This window comes from Leptonotus elevatus, chromosome 3 (assembly GCF_054856555.1).
Source record: "Leptonotus elevatus isolate MCC_2025b chromosome 3, RoL_Lele_1.0, whole genome shotgun sequence".
Lineage (NCBI taxonomy): Eukaryota > Metazoa > Chordata > Actinopteri > Syngnathiformes > Syngnathidae > Leptonotus > Leptonotus elevatus.
The window spans coordinates 13973430-13989779 of NC_141241.1; positions in this window are offsets into that span (position 1 = coordinate 13973430).

The following is a 16350-nucleotide window of genomic DNA, read 5'->3' on the forward strand; positions in this document are numbered from 1 at the left end:
TCAAATGAGATCTCGCATGATGGCGAAAGCTAAAAAATGCATTAGAGTGCAAGACGTGGCGGGCTCCATGAGGCCGTCCACGTAAGCTGTTTGCACACAAACCAGCGCTGATGTCTTCTGTCAGAGCTCATTTTGGTAAACACGGATGTGGACATGAGGAAGCGGGGTGACAGGTGCATGATTGAGCTACTTAAAAGCAGACACTCTGCTCATCTCCCAGGGTTGCTGCTGTCTCCCCCCCCCCCCTCCCTTGCACATTATATGCTCACTTTCATCTCTCGCCACACGTTTCATTCCAAAAGGTGAGATTTTACAATGCGACTTAATCGTAAGGAAGTTTCAAAAGATTCCAATAATCACTTCGTTATCATTCATAGATAACATCGCCTTTGCCAAGGCAACTTTGCCACCTTTTCAACTTCTTTGCTTTATGAGCGGGTCCGCTTAGACGAGATGGGTAATAGATAAACATAAAATATGCATCCAGATCTTCTGCTTGGGCGAGTGGACTGAATGTGTATGAATGGCTAATGTGTAGCCGTGACGGCGAGCAACTAGATTGATCACTCATTACGATATCTGCTCCATTGGCCATTAACACCCGCAAGGAGCCTAAGTGTGGGCCCCATCACACACCAGGGTTAAATTGAGAGTGAAGAAGTGAACTGTGTGCGTGTGTTTGGGTGTGTGGATGTGTGTGTGTGAAGGGGTAATGGCTGCTGCATGATCCACTCATGGCCAACTATTGGTTACAGGAACTACAAGATGGGCGGTAAACACCAGGCCTACAATACAGTACACGACTACAGCTCCTCACCAGGGGAAGCTGTGCACTGTGTTTATCCCACTCACTTACCACATTAAGACACAATGCAGCACTTACAAAAGCTACTATTTACCCAGATGGCTGCATAGGTGGGACCTCGGGTTCCAGGTGTGTGACCATGTTCAGCTTGGAAGTGTACAGCTCAGAAATCCTGATTTGGTATAGGAAGATCCCTATCTTTTGATTAAGTTTCAGTTTTCTTCACATATGTTTCAAATATAAATCCAGACATGCATTTTCTATTGCAGTTATGTGCAAACTACAGGGGCCCGATTTGGCAAAAAAATAAAAATAAATTTTAATCAAGCAGTAATGTGTACTGATTTTAAATCAGAGGAAACACTGCCTCCTTGTTCCTACTTGATTATCCACCAGACTTGACGTTCTTTTTCATCTCTTATTTGCTGTATGTAATCATTCTACACAGTGCCCTCTAGTGTTCAGACTGAAACACCATACAACTAAAATACCTTGTGCTACATATTAAAGGATACTTGACTCATTGAGCCGTTTCCAGCAGTAAAAAGTTCATATTTTGTCCAGAATTAATTTGATAACTTAATTGTGTTTCATGTGAAATTAATATATTTAAAAATACATTTTTCCACTTGCTGTCGACTGAAGAAGACATCACCTGTGCTGAGGAAGTAGGTAACGACCAATCATGGCTCAGTTTGCTGACCAAACACAGAAAACAGGTGAGCCACGATTGGTCATTACCTACTTCCTCAGCACAGGTGAGGTCATCTTCAATCGACAGCAAGTGAAAAAAAATAGTTTTTAAAGGTATTATTTGTACAGAAAAAATAATCAAATTAATTCTGGACAAAATGAACTTTTTACTGCTAAAAATGAAAAAAGTCAAGTATCCCTTTAAGTGAAATGTGGAGCAAGACTGCTAGAAATAACCGGTTAGTTGGATGCCACTAATGACAAGTTGTCACTCTAAAAGTAAAAAAAAAAAAAAAAAAAAAAAAAAAAAAATCAACAACTTTTGCAAGACTGCAATCGCAAGTGACATTATCAATCTATGTACTCTGTATTGGCGAATACTCAAAGGTAAGTACGGTACTTGTAATCGGAGTTGTAGCCCCACACTTTACTATAGCACTCAATGACATAACAAGAGGGTGCCAAAAATAGAATATCGGGTAGGACAGTGCAGACTTCCACCAAATGGACAATAATAATAATAATAATAATAATAATAATAATAAATTGGCTGATATATAACAATGTAAATGGTAAAAATTGTACTAAACGGAACACAGCTCTTTGTTGAAAACATGGCTAAAGTTTGAACACGTGCCCTTAAATTAACCAGTATAAACCAGATCTGCACTTGTATACTCCAGAAGAAGTCAAGAGGCTATATCTGCAGCCAACACCGCACGGTTGTTGTCAAAAGAACCCAAAATTTAATAAACCCTTCATAACACCTGCACGCGCTTTACATCTCCTGTTTGGTCTCGAACGCACACCTCGCACACGCACACACACTAAAGTGGATTTACTCGCATTACGCACAGCACATTGAACATGCCAATCACCCGACACGGCAACCGCCTGCATTCCTTTCAAAATTAATCGCACACCTGAAACACAAGTACCGTAACGGTGAAGTGGGTATAAATAATATTAAAAAGCTGAAGCTTGAGCTGCATGTTAAAAATCACACTCTCTTTAATTGTTATTGCTAACATCTACACTTGCGGTCCTGTAAATCATAATGTTGTACTGAGAAAAAACATGCAGTAATGACATACAGTAAGAATTAAACCAATTTGGCCACATTTTTTGTTTCCTTTAAATTGTGCTACTCCTTTTGGTTTGCACACCTTGGCCAAGTGTAAAGCAGCATGATATAGACATAAAGACACACAACGTTTATCTGACTGTATAGTATGTTAGTCATTTTTAGAAAATAATCAAGATTATATGCCACCAGTGATAATTTTATCAGTTTGTGCAGGGATCACCAAATGTAATCTAATGTTGTTGTTTTTTTATGTATTTTTTTTTTTTTATGCAATTGTTAAAACTAAGAAATCGTCACTTTTCAGCATGTTCGTTCAACCATTAACATTGCATCATCAAAGAGAGAAATGAGAAAGCCATCTTGAAAACTTTAGATTGGTCAATAATTTGTAAAAATTACACCTACATGTGTAGACTGACCAAAAGTATACATTTCTGAAAAATGTACTTATGAGGTTTTGACCCGACGGCAGCATGATCGTTAACTTGTGCTTATGTTATAGCTGTTCTAAATGTACAACAATATTTATTTTTCAAGTTTTTCTTATTATTGATCATTAACATAAAACTGGACAAACATGGTTACCAAACACAAATGTGATTGTATCTTTTAGTTTATAGATACAGTAATTTTATAGTAAGTAATTTATTAAATTACAGTTACGGTTAAAACGAGTATGAAACATTGAGTCATAGATTTGTGATGATTTTTTTTTTTTTTTTTTTGCCACTAGGTGGAATTAGTGTTTCATGTTGGATGTTGGTAACAGGAACACAAATTTTGTCAATTGGTATTTGGACCATAAAGCAACTCGTGGACTCCCCACAAATACATATCTTGTTCACATTGATTGTGATTCCTTTACACGACGTTGTATTTAAACTAAAGCATGAACAATTGTATAAATTATTATTATTATTTTATTAAAAATAATAATAATAATTTTTAATTCTTAATGCCTCAACAATGGCTATTTTATTACACATGACCTATAAAGAAAAAAAGTACTCTGAAATGTTGCCTGTATACAGTAAATAAAGGCTTATTACTGTCATTATAGTCTAAAAATTGTAAGAGTGGAGATCGACTGATTGTGTTTGACCTTAAACGTTCCACTGAATAGAGATTATAATTTCAAAAGGCTATTCACATCAAATTCCTGCCCAAAGCAATGTTTCTTTGAGGTGTGTGTGTGTGGGGGGGGGGGGGGGGGTCAGGCGCCTATGAATTCGGTACTGAGAAGTCTGAGATGCTGATGTTGACATGAAGCCTGTTTACGCCACCGAGTTCCCCTCTGAAAAGAACTCACTCGGGATGCGGGGACCCCTATTCAAGGCCTCCCAAATGGGATCGCATCCTCCAGGGGAGAGAACCGAGACACTCCCTGCCAAGGCGATGGGGAAGTCCCTCTGCTGATAATAACAGTCCACGGGGGGAACAACCTCAGTGGGCAGCGGGCCAGACAACTTTCAATCAAACTACCACTCCTCTATGTCCCATTTTTTTGTAGCCATGCCCCTTCAACCTCCTCTCCCCATGCCTCTCCCTTTCTTAGATTTCCTTTCCTTTACAGTTTGCACACGAGAGAGAAATCTCCAGCTCAGAGACCCTCGCAGTGAACATAATGGCCATGGGGCTCCGACAAGGACGGGTCAGGGCACAGATGAAAACAAACATCAAATACAGAAGTGTGCTTGTGAAGCAACTTCAATCCTATTAAAAATAGATGCACACAGATTTGAAATATTCATTCCCATTAGCACATTAGATCGGAACAATCACAATTTGTGGATTCCTTTTTTTTTGGGTACATAATTAGCAATTACCAGTACGATGATAATAATAATCCTTTATGGCTGAGCAACGGTATAAAAGTAATTGCTGTGAGAGTGAGGTGTGTTCTCTAATTTTAATTTATTGCTTTGAGTCTCAAGCACCCATGCATCAGTGCTTACGAAAAAAACAAAAACAATCAGCATAGTAATAAAGACTGAATACAAAGCTCAGTAACACATTCACCACTTTACCTGTTGCAATGATAATTTCATCGACGACATAAAATAAAATCATATAACCCGAAAATGGTGCGTTTGAAATCTCTTTTGACTGGAATGAGCTTCTGTTTCAGCATTGTAAACTGATCCATGCAGACAAGGCTTGTGTAATGATAATTGTTCCATATATCTGTACCGGCAGTGGCGGTTGGTTAATAGAAGGATGCCACTGCACCACTGATGGTGGCTAGCACATTACTTGTCTTGAAGACAAAAATAAAATAAAAATATTTCAAAATGTTTACCGTATATCTATTTTTAGATGAGAATATTTGAAGTTGTATTTATAATCGTACTTCTGCACTTTTAAAGGTAAGTTCCAAAACATCACTTGTTATTATTTTGTCATTGTGTATTTGTACTAAATTTTAACAAATGTTGGACACCGAAGTATCGCATATCATCCAGAACTCACCGGGCGGCAATCATTTTGTTTAGTTTTTTCATTGGCTTTTTTCGTGATTTTCAGAACAGTAGTGCTGTGCACAAATCGACGGTAACTCGATTTGAGTTGTGATATGGCCGCTAAAAATGAACACTGAATCTGAATTTTCACATTTTTTATGTGGGGAGTGCACATGCGTGAAAGCGAACGGTATGTAGGCTACATGTCACGTTCCAGTGCAAGCCTGAAAGTAGTGTATGGGAATACTTAGCTGAAAAACAACAAAAAACATCCCTGGTTTCTGTCGTTGGTAAATTACAGGGCGGGGTTCTAGTGATTAAAGTAAGTTATTTTCAACCAAAAAAGAAAACCTTTCAGTGGGTTGATACGCTGCGTCAATGCGTTGGTTTAGGCTATACGCAAATTTCCCCGATATCTGTATTTAAGAAAACATAACAACCCATTGTGTCACATGAAGATTATTTCAGTAAAGATATTTTATTTATTTTATTATTTTAAAATGTCATAGTTATGAATAAATAAATAAGAAAACAAGTTGAGTTTTCTCTAGACAAACATTTTTAAATACCTCATAATACTGAGACATATTGAAACGTGCCACCTGCAGTGATGTCTGAGTGATGGTGCAGCTAGGAAATATTTTTGATAAAAGCAGTTGTCACCACAGCCTTGCAAAGTGGAAGAGGTCGTGCCATGCTTTTTGCTGTAAACTGTCTATTAATGAGGCATTGCTACATCAGGAGTGGTCTGGAATGATAACTACCAGAGAGATGTTACAGGGTTTGCTTGTTTGTGTGCACATACACGTGTTTGGAGCGTGGATGTAATGCAGGAACTTTTTGCCTTTTTTTTATTTTTTTTTATGTACAGCATTTTTCACGATGTTGCTAAGATTAATTCGAAAGGAGAGGCAATATGTCAATTTCATGTGTTCATTCACCATCCACATTAATAGGTACACCAGTACAATCAAATTTGATGTTCGTAATACATCAGCTATATCAAACCCTCAATATATATATATATATACACATATACCATAATAAAGAATACATTTTACCAAAGATCCCTGCACAAGAAATGTATCATGTATACCATTGGCAGTCAATTGCTGTCCCCCTGGGTACCCGCAACTTCATAGTGTTGCAAATTCACGACCTATTTTATAGAAGACGGGAACAATGGGGGTTAAAATGGTCTCTGAAAATAAATGCTCAGTATGTTACATTTTTAAACACAGTCAAATAAGTGTGACGAACCGAAAAAGAGCGTAGCGCTAGCTATGAAGTCAGTTAGCCAAAGGTTGAGCTACACTGGATGAATAACAGAACAAGTGAGGAACATTTTCTGACGCTAAGCCAATATTGTATGTTCTATGCGAGAGTTTGATACTCTTCGGTACTATTCGGAATTTTCCTTACTAGCTGTCCGCGACCTACTTTTGAGTCCTGACCCACCAGTTGAGACTCACCGTTTTACATTATCTAGAAAGAAATACGGTTGCTCTATTGTGTCTAAAATGAAAATATTTTTCAGGATTAAATGATCTAGTAGTTCTTTTTATCATGAGCAAACATTGGGGGAAATTTATTTTTTGTTTATACATATAATTCATTTAATATTAAGCTAGTGGTTGAAAAAAAAAATGGACCCAGTAAGGAGCCATGAGGGACACCGCAGGGCCGGAATATAATAAATTGAATACAGAAATGCAAAGTGAATTGTTAAATTTTGGTAACAATCAAGGAAAAGAAAATATAAATAAATATAATAATAAATAAAAAAGACTCAGACTGCTATGTTATTTCATTCCATTTTTTTCCGCATCAAATTAATTGTTAAGACAAAGCACACTTTATTTGCATGTGTTCTAGCGAAGCGTGTCAACAAGATTTATGCAAATCCCACTGACGCCGCTGCACATTATTAGGTGATATTAAGTCTCAGAGAGAGACCGCCGCCCACATGTCTTTACAGCAAGCTTTTTACATTTGCGAGTCACCATACATGCGTGCGTGTCTTAACCAGCTGTATGTATAGCAGGTATTTGCGTGTCTGAGGGTGGTATGGTATAAAAAGAAACCCCAAGACTCATGAAATATAAAACAGCCCATCTTGCTGATTTTACGATTGGAAACATTGTCACACACAAAAATACTCCACATGCAGCTGGCTGCACACACGAAACCTGCACTATTTTTGGAAGGATTTTTCCGTTTGTTTACATTAATTGTAGTACTTTAATTTGGTTATTTCAATGAATAATAAAAAATACAAATGAGGATAAACCAAATCTCTATGATCCTTCCAACAGGTCTAAGTTTGATGTTACAGACTTTGGCCTTACCCATGACCTTAAAGCGGTACAGAAAATGGATGGATGGCTCAAGGATTTTGCAAACTTTTAGTTGGTTCTTCTTCCCATGAAAAGTATCCACCATCCCCAAATTCTGCAATCCAGTCACATCCCGCCCTCTCCACAAGTTCACAAGCTCTCACGGCGGTCACGCTGACATCCCAAGAATCTATTTTATCAGTTGAGCCAGAGTTTCAGACTACCGCGGGATGAAAACAGCATTCTCTCTTACACAAAGGACTCACTCAAAACTCACCCAACATCCATAATGACCAAGTTTCTCAAATCCACGGCTGCGCTCGATGTTTTGCTTGCCTCGATGCTGCATTACCCCCCCCCCCCACCCCCCCCCCCCCTGCTCTTTCTATTCAAGTTGGTTGACAAAGTGAAACGGCAACATAAACACAAACAAAATCCTTTCCCAAACTCAGACACGCACAGCAAAAAAACAACAATCTTCTAATTAGTTTTAAAAGTAATTGCTCGAAATGATTAGTTGAGTTGGGCCACTTTCCCTCAGTTACTTGTGAATTGGAAATATAATTGCAGGGGACAGTAATTGGCTGGCCGCAGACTGTTGGTTATTGTAGTCTTTTGTGGCAGGCTTCATCATTACCAAAGCTTGGGTGCGGTTCAGCTTTTGAACTACACTGACCAAAGAGGAACACAAACAAACATGCACGCAATGCTCTGCTTGCCCATGCCAGCTCGCCATCAACCACTGGGCCTGGTCCAAGGTTCCAACTTGTTCCTTGTCCCTTTTCCCTCGCTCCTCCTCAACATCCTTTTAGTGACCCAGACCTCTTCACCCGAGCGGCACATAGACAAGTCAATTGGACTCGATCGGGTTGTGATGACAGAAAAAGTAGAATGGCGTTCAGTTGTGCGCAAACCTCCATCAAGGCCAAATTGTCGAAGAGAAAGTGATCAATTTGCCCGTCAGTTTGTTGACTACATCCAGGCAGAGATGGGAAAGGTACTGACATTCTCTACTTGAGTAAAAGTACAAGTACTTGTGTAAAAAAAAAAAAAAAACTTTAGTAAAAGTATATAATTACTCAATTACAAGTAAAAAGAAAAAGAAAAAAAACAGGATCTGAAAAAATATTTTTATATTTATATTAGCTTTTGGAGCAAAAATAGGTATACATGAATCTCTGACAGTCTGACTTGCCCACAGTGTTGAGTGTCACACGCTCATGTTGCTGGTCCACTCCTCCCTGACATGATTGAACCTTCTTTGATAGCAGCATTCTTCTTGTCAAGTTCAAATGAGCTTCTGTACTGTAGTGGCACTGGCGACGCTCTTTGCCCTCCTCATTTTCCGGGTTGTTCTAATCTAGCCAATTGCACGTGATCTTATTGCGTGCTGTAAAGCCAATCACAAAGTGGCAGCGCGACGTGTGTAACGCTTCATATGATTGGCGGAGCCAGGAGACATTGACGCTGCTTTTTCTTCCACGTCAAGTATTTTAATCGATTCCATGCATTTAAAAACAAAAGTAACTCTCTCTCTCAAGAAAAAAAAAGAAGAAAAAAAAGAAAAGAAAAACGAAAACAAAAGTAAGGACCTTGTTTTGAAAATGTAAAAAATACAGATACTCATGTTAAAATGTAACGGATAAAAGTAAAGAAGTAGGCTAATCTAAAAAATAATACTCGGGAAAGTACAAAGTGCTGAAGAAAAATTACTCAAGTACAGTAAAGAAGTATGGACCTTGTTTTGAAAATGTAACAAGCAAAAAATACAGATACTCATGTTAAAATGTAACGGATAAAAGTAAAGAAGTAGGCTAGTCTAAAAAATAACACTCAGGAAAGTACAATGATTATTATTTTTTTTTACACAATAAAGAAGTATTTGTACTTTGTTACTTCCCATCTCTGCATCCAGGTTCATGGAGGATGTTATGAACGAGTTGGCGGTGACAAATTTGATTATGGATGCTTGATTAATTAATTTTACAAAGAAAAGCTTGGTCCTCCATCATAGCGTTACCAGACGTCCCGGGTTTAACAACTTCAATAAGTCAACTTCAAGAACATCAAATCAGAAAATCCTCATTTAGTACAATGATTGGCATTCATGTCTTTAAATGATGAGAACACAAAAAATCTGCAGGCATGCACCTTTTGTTTTGTTGTGATTGTGTGTGCGCTCTCTTTTATTGCCTGGCTCGCTCACTGTCTGTTTATGTTTGTTGTGCAGTTTCCTTTGCTAAATTGTCTGGAAGCAGAACAGGCCTCATCAGTAAACCAAGCAGAAAGGCCTCGGTATCCCGCCACAGGACCCAGGACATGCCAGGGGGACGGCACACATACGGCCACACACAGTACCTTCTTCCTCCTGACTCACATACACCAACAAACTAATTGGCCAAACACAGTACACAACGACAAACATACACATTAGCGCCGTGTTGCTTTCCACGATAAAGCACACAAAACACTTTATGCAAAGATACCAAAAAACATAGACTGAACACTTGAAAGAAAACATTTGTATCTGCCAATTCTTCTTCCCAGCTCGCTATTATGCAAATGGGGATATAGGTCAGGCCTGTCGGACTGGGGCCGCTGTCATCCTGTGAATCAGTCTTTGCCTGAGGACACAGGTCCCATAGCTTTCCATTAGGACCCTCAATGAGTCTATACAGCAAAGCCCCCAACCCCCTACACCATCACCACCCTGCATATACACATTATTCCATCCACCCACACCATTAGCGGGAAAAAGTATTAGTTGTTTAGTGCCTTTGGCAAGAATAACACTGAAGATAGGCCAGTATTTATGTAAAAGAAATAACTTTCACTCCTTCTAGAATAATTTTTTTTTCAAACACATCCAAAATGAGTTATCATGCTTTTCCAGCACCCTACAGCGATGGTAATTATTACATCTAAATCCCTATATAGCTACAAAAAATGCTTCATTATTTTACTTTTGGAGAGTAATTAACTCATTTACTGCCATTGACGGCTATAGGCGTCAAAAATTCATTTGAACTATTTCTATTAGTTTAACATTTTTCCCACTTTTGTTAACAAGAGTATGAAAACCTAGATTTTACTCATTTTTTGGGGGATTAATCGTGTGTTAACTAGTGAAGCCATGCGATTATGATTTTTTTTTTATTGCCTGCCACCCCTAATTTTTAATAATCTTTTTTATTTTCCTTTTTTTTTTTTTTTTAAAGAAAAGATAATTTAAAAAATAAATAAAATTCCTTTGGGAAAAAAAAGAACAAAAGATTATAAAAAATTAGGGGCATCAGGCGATTAAACATTTTCATAATTAATCGCATGACTTCACTAGTTAACTCATGATTAATCACTAATTTTATATCTGATCTAAATGAACAATACATTTTTTTAGGTTTTCATACTCTTGTTAACAAAAGTGGAAAAAACTAACAGAAATAGTTCAAATGCATTTTTGACATCTATAGCCGTCAATGGCAGTGAATGAGTTAAAAAGGAAATCATAAATGTAATGTACAGGTTTATGCTCATATTTAACTTTGTGTTTGTGTTCTCCAGCTAATAAGATAAAATTTCAGTCAGATATAGTCAGTAAGTTATCCTGTGTATTCTAAAAAGGAAGCAGTTTTGAATGTTTGATACCAGTATGACGAGGGTTCAATTCCTGAGGAATCACTGATACCAAGTACCGATACCACTGGTTGGCCTACTTTTGATACATAAAAATTCCCCCCACCCGAAAAAATATATATATTTTAAGGAAACAGCTATATATCCCAATATAACATACTTCATTAAAACTGCATGAAATTAATGTCAACTTTATATTCTTCTAATTGCTCATTTCTAGTTTCTGATCATAAAGTAGTATGATACTTTACACTGTACAGATGTCAGATACTGATACCAGTATTGGTACTCGCTCGTCCCTACCTAGTTAAGAAGCAGGATCAACACTTGAATTAAATAACTCACTGCATTATTAGTTACAGGATAAAAGTATAGAATGATGAAGACATGAATTTTACTAAGTGTAGTTTTTATGCTAAAAGTCAAGAATGGGGCCCGTAAAGCGTTTTAACTGACCTCACATCTTATCCCACTAATACTCAGAATAAATAATAATAAACACCAAGCATTATTTAACTTATTATTTCCATGAATTTAGTATGGCCCTTTAAGTGCTTTTACTAAACACGGAAAAAGGCCTGATAGTGAGAAAGAGGGAAAAAAAATTAAAAGCTGAAAAGTTATTCCTCAATTTACTTATTAAACATTTCTTGACAATAATATGTTATACATGACCTCACTAGTCCCAACATGACATTCTGATTAATATTACATTTGTGGAATAAGAGTTATGCAGCAAAATCCAGCCGTTTTTATCCACCTCAGGGAGCGGCCATTTTGCCACTTGCTGTCGATTGAAGATGACATCACAGTTGATCAGGGCTCTGGCAATGACTAATCACAGCTCACCTGTTTTCTGAAAATGAGCAGTGATTGGTTGTTACCTTCGACCTGAGCAACTGTGATGTCATTTTCATTCAACAGCAAGTAGCAAAATGGCCGCCTTCTGATGTTGATAAAACTGCTGGATTTTGCTGCTTAATTCGTATTCCACTAACACAATATTAACCAGAATACCTTAGTTAGACTAGTGGGGCTGCAAAGAACATAATATCAAGACATTTGAGGGGGTTGACTTCCACTTTAAATTCAACCAAGGCACACCAATTTGTAATAAGACGCGCACAAGGCAATTAAAGCTATAAAACATTTGCTCATTGCGTCAAGTTCAGTTTTGTCAGTCTTTTACTGAGTGTGTATGTTGATCAGAGCATATTGACAAAAAGGGAGCTCAATAGGCCTCCAATACAATTTGCCTCGTATGGATCTCTGGAGGAGGATGCATGTTGGATCAGGAGAGAAGTACTCGCCTCAAACCTCACACAGCAGAGTTGGAGAATGCGTTGCTGGCCCAATTGAAGCTGCTCAGTCATCTTCACACGCCGTCTAAGAGCCCGGAGTGCCTCTTTCTCCCCCCCGAATAGCTCCTCGCTTTCTCTCAGAAAAGCAAGAGTGATCAAACAACAACTGTGATGTCTTAATTAAAAAGTACTATGGGGCTTGATTAAAAGGAGAGAATGATCAGAAGCATCGCAAAGGATGTAAACAGATGAGTGCATCAATACAGACAGCGGGGGGAGAGCGCTCAAAGGGTGATTGGATTTAGGCGGCGATGGGAGATGCATGCAATTAATTTCAAGTCAAAGATTTGGTGGTACACAATTTGGAATGATCACTTAAAAAAAATATAAAAAAGACAAATTCACTGTATCGTTATTTTGCACACTGCACTTAACAGGGTGGCTGAAGAGTTGGTTGAAATACAGCCACAACTTTTTCTAAGCTTTTATGTTCCGCATCGTGGATACAAAAACAAACAAAGCAGACCGTTGCCAAAGGCGAGTGGCTCTTTACCCATATGCTCTTTTATTTCACGTCTGCACTTCTGAAGGATTTGGATTCTGTGTCCAACATTTTTCCACCCCAATTGTCCCATTTGGTGTCTCTGTTGCTTAAGTCCTTTGGAACAGCTTGCAGAATTTCAAGTAGTGGGAAAGAATAGCTGCATTACTCAGCATAGTTACCGTAGTTGCAATGTTTAAGGTTCTGACTAAGGGTGTGAATTGCCTAGTACCTGGCAATTCGATTCACATCACGATTCATAGGTCACGATTCAATTCGATACCGATTAATCCTGATGCGAATCTATCAATTGATTAATGCGATTTTTTAAAACTCAAATTTAGAAAATACGAATCAGTAAACTTGTACATGTACACTGTAAGATTTGTATGAAAATGTATTGATTTATCTAGGAATTCAGGCTTATAACTGAGCCACCGCATTTAACAAACAGGTTGCAGTCTGTTTCATGTTTGAACAACACTGAAATAAAATATTAAGGCTTAATGTTCCACTAATATAACATTATTTCATGCTTAATGTGTGAATCCGAACCCTAAGTAAGACGTTTTGTTGAATATTCCCATAAAAAATTGATGTTTAAAAATCGATTCGGCCGCATATCGAATCGATTCGAGAATTGTGCGCTGGAATATCGCGATATATTGCCGAATCGATTTTTTCTAACACCCTAGTTCTGACTAATTACAATGTTTCTTGGCTGGAATCCCGCCCATCCATTAATTTTCTACTTGTCCTCATGAGCGTTGCTTATGAGACAGACCGGAGTGCACCACTCACACTAAAATTCACACCTATGGACAATTTAGAGTTTTCTATCAAAATGTGTTTGACTGTAGAAAAGGGTTGAAAAAACTGTATTGGTTATATTTGTGCTCTGAAGCATTCTCAATAGACACGTGTTACATTTTTATGTTGTTTGATTGTCGTGTCTAGCAAGCGTTATATCAGGATACAAACACTGGTCTCTTGAGGTCTCCCTGATTTGTTGGAATTTAGATGTTTCTGGGGTTGGTGAAGGACTCTGGTTGGTGGCCCGGTGGGTGGTGTCTGGTCGGTGCTGGATTTCACTTTCCTTTCTTTTCTTTGGTCCTTCCTCGGGTCTCCTGACGGCGGTGTTCGGTTGAGGTGAACGGTATGGGATTTTTTAATAGGTTTTTGGTGAATACACACACAATCACACACCCCCACGCACGCACATACACATACTCACCCACATACAAAATAATAATAAAATAATTTTTAAAAAAAATAAAAAATTAAAAAGAGAGCAACGATGATGACATGTCAAATCGGTAAAATTACCGAATGAACAATACTGAGCTCTTAAAAAAAAAAAAAGGATTGTTTCCTTCAAAGTGCAGGACATGTTTTAAACAACCCTTGAACATGGTAAAAATTTCTGTCAAGAGTTTGCAGTCCCTCGCCATTGTACCTAACAGTGAGCACGAAATTAACCCACACCGATTTGAATGAAGTCGATACTTCTTTTAATTTTTCTGCCAGTGTTAATTTCATTGATGGAAATTTTTGTAATTTATTTCATCAAAAAAAAAAAATATTTCAGACAAAAACTAAAAAGTCATTCATTCATACACTAGCAATAACTAAATTGCATGACAATCTGGTCAACAAACAAGACTAAATGAAAAAACACAGTGACGAAATCCAATCAGAAGAAGGAATCTTACGTGGGGAGGAGAAAAGAACCACTCAGAAAATGAAACAGAGAAAGTGAGAAAGGAACCAATTAGAGGCGGTGAATGGAAGCCAGTATATATTGAATATGCTGTATACTTATTATTTTTATTAGAACATATATGCTCAAATCTATGGGACGTTAGGCTGGGAAATTTGGGAACTGAGAGTAATATAATGGAAAGATATTATATTCAGCAGGCATCCATGCAAAAAGAAATTGCTCTCATTGGAGTGCAATCGAAATGTGATCATTCCACATATTTACAGCCTAGGTATGCTAAATAAGACCCCCCCCCCCCAACTATATCTAAATTCCCTTTTAAGAGTCGACCTTCAATTTTGTAAATTCCTAAATTAATTTCCCATTAATTCAAATGGAATGTTTCCAAAATTCCAGGAATTTTGCAACCCTTGTACTGACTGATGCACTGCTGTCATTCTAATGTGTGTGTGTGTGTGTGTGTGTGTGTGTGTGTACTTGGTGCCAATTTAATATTGTTACCATAAAGACCCGGCATCATTCTATTTTATAGGTACTTCTCTCAACTGAAATTATATACTATTCCCAAATGTCATAATTCCTTCAACCATAAAAATGGTGTTTATCCACAGATTGGAATAAAGAGTGCCAGCAATAGGGCAAGCGGGCACACCACGACTACTTGTGTCAGCGTTTCAGCCGAACACTGGCACCGTGTTGACACGCAGCAGATGAATATTAAACCTTGAGAAACAAAGATATGCTTGAAGCAAAAAAAAGCCCACATGAAGATTTTTTATTTTTTTTCCCCCAGCTGAGCTACAAACACACGCGCACGCTCTCTCACAATCTTGAGCATCCCTCCCAGCAGGCACAATCACACTCAGGCAGATAATTCAGTGTCACACGGAGCCTTGTCGCTGACCCTCTGGCCCCCCTCCAGACAGAGGAAGCAGCTGGACAGGGACCCACGGCTGCCTGCAACACACTTCCCTTAGGGAGCTGGGACGAAGAAGTGTCCCTCTCTGCCTCGGAGAATGACCAGCTGAGCTTCAACAGCTCACTATGTGAATGTACTCTTATGCCCCGTGTCCAAGAAGAGCAGTGGGCCTTTAAGAAATGACAGCAGCAGTAACAGCAGCACTTTTTGCAGCAGTCAGCAGGCTGATGAAAGCATGATCAAACCAAAACCTGCATTTTTTTATTTATTTTTTTTGCCACTGCTCAGAAACTCCTAAGTCAGCTACTGCTGAAAGTTGAAGCTGAATTCGTGAGTCATAGTACAATTACATCACTTCTAGAAATGTCAAAGAAAACACAATGAAACGTTAAAAGGGAAGTCAACCCACAAATTTTCTTTACAATAAGTTGTATGCATTGTAAACATGACATTCTGATTAATATTGCGTTTTTAGAATATGAATTAAGCAACAAAATCCACCTGTTGTTATCCATCTCAGGGGGCGGCCATTTTGCCACTTGCCTTCAAGACATCAGTTTCTCAACGACCAATCAGGGTTCAACCTGTGAATGTCACATGACCAAACTCAGAACAGGTGAGGCATGATTGGCTGTTAGCAAAGCCCTGAGCAACTGTGATGTCATTTTCAGTCAAAAGAAAGTGGAAAAATGGCCGCTCTTAGATGGATAAAAAAAAAAGGTGGATTTTGTTGCTTAACTAATATTCCATAAATGCAATGTTAATCAGAATACCGTGTTTAGGTTAGAGGGGCTGCATTGAAAAATATTGTAAAGAATATTTTGGGGTTGACTTCCTCTTTAAATAATCCCAA